A 4,365-nucleotide genomic window follows, 5' to 3' on the forward strand; every position below is an offset into this window, starting at 1 on the left:
CCTAAGCGTTGGGATTAAAGGTGTGCACCACTAAACCCACATGCCCAGCTATTCTTTCTTTCTCTCTTTCTTCCTTTCTTTCTTTCTTTTCTTTCCTTTTTTCTTTTTTCTTTTTCTTTTTTTTTTATTTTTCTTTTTTGGTGGGGAGGGGAGGTGTTGTTTTTGTTTGTTGGTTTTTTTTTGTCACATATCTGCCTTTATTGTAAACAGCAGGTGGGACATGTAGCAATGGTAAAAATCTAATTTACAAAAGCAGAGACTTGGTGAGCAGCCTGGTAGGTGCCCTTGGTGACTCATACGTGGACACCAAACCAGAGCGGGAGGAAGAGGACTCCAAAGCCCATGAGAGTGAGGCCACCAAGGAGATGAGGAGCTCTTTGTAAATATCGCACATATACTTGGTAGAGGTGGCCTCATGAACGAAGAACCAGGCAGTGAAGAACATGCCGATGGCCAGAAGTACCACAGTCAGGTGAGGGAAGACAGCCGGGTTCACTGGGCTGGTATACCTACTCATGGCCTCGAGCTCCATTTTGCCCCGCACAGGATAAACCACTGGTCTTTGTTGGTTTTTGAGACAGGGTTCCTCTATGTAGCCCTGACTGTCCTGGAACTCATTCTGTAGACCAGGCTGAACTCAGAGATCTGCCTCCCAAATTTGGAGTTCTGGAATTAAAGATATGCATGTGCCTTAGTTGGAGGCTAAAAGAAGAAGAAGCAGGACTCTGGCAAAGGTTACTGTTACAATGGTGGCAGCACACTAGGGAAGAAGCAGTCATGTGGTAAGGCAAGAAGCCAGAGTGAAGGGAGGGCCTGTTCTTTTTATAACAAGCCTCCAGCAAGAGCCAACAGAGGGTTCTGGGAGAACTCCTTTGATCTGCTTACTAGTCTGTTCTTAGGGCACTGTCCCTGGGGCTGGAGAGATGGCTCAGCAGTTAAGAACACTGTCTGTTCTTCCAAAGGACATGGGTTCTATTCCTGGCACCCAGATGGTAGCTCACAGCTGTCTGTAACTCCAGCTCCAGGGGATCTTATTCCCTTTTCTAATCTACTCAAAAACGAGGCATGCATGTAGTACATGTACATACATATAGGATATAGGCAAAACACATAAAATAATATACATATTACATATAATATACATGAAATTTATTGGACTGATTTACAGGCCAACTAATCCAACAATGGCCAGCTATGACTGAAAAGCCCAAGAATCTGGTAGTCCCACAGAGCCCGGTGTCTCAGCTGCTCTTCTCTTCTGTATGAGGTGGAATCCTGAAGAAGTAGGCTCCATCAAAGGATGTGCTAGAAAAGTGAGTGCAAGCCGACAAGGAGAGCATCCCTCTCCTTCCTCCGTTTCCCTTACATATATAGGCCTCCAGCAGAAGGTACCCCAGATAAAAGTGTGCCTCAGGATCTGGATTAATGTGTGTGTTGATTCAGATTAAAAGCGTGTGTCATCTCACCTCAAGATCTGGATCAAAAACGTGTGTCTTCCAGCCTCAAGATCTGGGTCCCAGGTGTGACTTCTCTTTCTGGATTGCAATTCATTCCAGATTTAGTCAGGTTGACAACTGAGGGTAGCTATCACAGATTCCCTCTGAGTTTTTTAATCAATTTATTTATTATTATTTTGCTGCTGTAACAGATATCTGCCTGTTAATCACCACATGATTAGTGACTTACGACAGCCCCCATTCATTATCTTTCAGTGTGGAGCCAAAGATATAGCTAGGCCTCACCAAACTCAAGTCAGAATGTCAACAAGGCTAGTCTTTCTAGAAGGTTTTAAGAGAGAACTCATTCTCTGGTTCTTCAAAGCTCCAGGGGCCACCAGCCTCCCTCAGCTCATGGCTCCTTCTCCATTTCCAAAGCCAGTGAAGAAGCATCACAGGCCCCGAGACTCTGACTCTCCTGTCCCTATTTATAAGGGTTTCCGTGCACACGGTGACCCTCAGCAACCTTAATTCCCCCAGCTTTAAAGGTAATTGCAGGTTCTCAGGACTAGGCTATTGGCAGACCATTATTCTGCCTCTTACAAACGCTAACGTGGAGTTTGTCTCCCAGTGCAATCCATTTTATACTTTCAGGACAACCCTTCCTCCATCCAGTCCTTCTGTTCTTTATCTTCTTTTTTTAAACATTTATTTATTTATTTATTTTTATGTATGAGTACACTGTTGCTGTCTTCAGACACATCAGAAGAGAGTATTGGATCCTATTAAGATGGTTGTGAGCCACCATGTGGTTGCTGGGAATTGAACTCAGAACCTCTGGAAGAACAGTCAGTGCTCTTAACCACTGAGCCATCTCTCCAGCCCCTGTTCTTTATCTTCAATTGCCTAAATAGTACAGTCATCTTACCCTAGTCTGTCCTGCTCTAGTTCACTTATTTCTTAAATGTTTTAAAATTAATATATATTAATGTATTCATTATATAATGTATTACATATATTAATTTATATATTATTATATTTTGCGCATACACAGATATTTATACATACATATAGTGGTGCACGCCTTTGATCCTGACACTTGGGAGGCAGATTTCTGTCAGTTCAAGGCCAGCCTGGTCTGTATAGTGAGTTCTAGGACAACCAAGACTACATAGAAAGACCAGTCTCAAAAGTTTAACTTAATTAAGTGTATGTGTGTATTAGGGGTATGTAGATGTGACTGCATTGCTCAGACGGGACAGAGAGGACATGGGATCTTCTAGAGATGGAGTCACAGGCAGTTGTGAGCCACTTGACGTAGGAGCCGAGAACCAAACTCAGGTCCTCTGCAAGAGCAATGCATGCTCTTGATGACTGAGTTGTTTTTCCGGCCCCTCCAATCTACTTTTATGTGTCTGTCTCAGTATAGCAGTTCAGTGGGTCTCCCGACTCCTCCTCCCAGCCTACCTCAAGTGCCAGTACAACTGGCCCAGGAAAAGGTATGCCAAGGCTCTGACATCTACTTTCCAACGGGGACCTGACTCAGTAGGTAGAGGCCCAGATCCCTATCCTGTAAAGGGACAGTTCTGAGGTTCAGCCTGCATGCTTCCTCGGAGCATGTCTGCAATTGTGCTTCAGCTGTCTGAGGCGGCAACCAGCTCTCGTCTGTTTTGTTCTTTACCCCTGCTCCCTGGAGACACCTCCCAAAGACTCTGCCTTTACCCAAGTCCAAGTCTTCAGCTCTGACTTTACGGAGAACCAAGTGGAGAGTGATTGCTAAAATTGGGCCAATCGCTAGCCTTCTTGGAGACAAGTCACCAGCGCCTGGTCACAGGTTAAAGTACTAATAATGACTTGGTATTCCAAGCCCTGAACAGCCCAACTCACTTTGCAATCCCATCCTCACCCTACACACCACCAGCTGCGCCAGATTCCAGTATGAACTTGACCATCCTCAGGCCTTCATGCATACTGGGAATTCGGAGCTCCACCTCCTGCCATCCGGAACTGATTCAAGATCTCAGCAAACTCCAACCATAGAGCTCTATGGGAGTTACAACTGAGCCTAGCTCCCAGCTGTGCCACGCTCCTGTTTTCAGGTTGCCTCTGTGCTGTCTGATTCTGCAGCATCTTTCCTGGTCTCCTTTTCTTCTACTGCTCGAATATCCACGACTGGTCCAGGCTTCTGCCCTTGACGCCTCCTTTTATTTGTTTGTCTTCGAAACAAAGCCTCAGGTGGTCCAAGCTAGCCTAGAACTTGTTCTGTAGCTAAGGATGACCAGATGACCGTGAATGCCTTTATTTATTTATTTATTTAGGGTCCTGGAAAGATGGTTCATCGGTTAACAGCACATGACTGTTCTTCCTTAGAAGAGTTCCAATTCCCAGCAACCACGGTGGCTCACAACCATCTGTAATGGGTTCTAGCGCCCTCTTCTGGCCTGCAGGTGTACATGCAGATAGAGCACTCCTACATAAAATAAAAATCATCAAAAAATTATTTACTTATTTTTATTATATGTGCATTGGTGGTTTTCGTGAATGTATGTCTGTGTGAGGGTGTCAGATATGGGAGTTACAGACAATTGTAAGCTGCCGTGTGGGTGCTGGAAGGGCCTCTGGAAGAACCACTGAGCCATCTCTCCAGCCTTCGACCATGACCTTCTGATCTACCTGTTTCTACCTCTCAAGTGCTGGGATTATAGGCCTGTGCTACCACAACCCACTCACCCCCTCTTTTGTGAGGAGACAGAGATTAAAGCTAGGGCTTTGTGTGTACAAAGCAAGCAGGCTACAAGCTCAGCCTCTTTCTCTCTCTTTACTTCCTTTAAAGAGTTATGTAACATTTTAATTGTTATTTTTTTTAGTGTGTATGCATACCTGCATGAGTGTGTGTATATTAGAGCAAGGTGCCTTCAGAGGCCAGCAG

The 4,365-nt window shown here is 44.9% G+C and overlaps 1 pseudogene; it reads right to left on the reverse strand.

Moving 5' to 3' along the window:
- Nucleotides 1-293: 293 nt before the first annotated feature.
- Tmem258-ps1 (transmembrane protein 258, pseudogene 1) lies at nucleotides 294-549 on the reverse strand (annotated as a pseudogene).
- Nucleotides 550-4,365: the final 3,816 nt, after the last annotated feature.

The sequence above is a fragment of the Rattus norvegicus genome, chromosome 1, assembly GCF_021556685.1.
Source record: "Rattus norvegicus strain SHRSP/BbbUtx chromosome 1, alternate assembly SHRSP_T2T, whole genome shotgun sequence".
NCBI classification, from domain to species: Eukaryota; Metazoa; Chordata; class Mammalia; order Rodentia; family Muridae; genus Rattus; species Rattus norvegicus.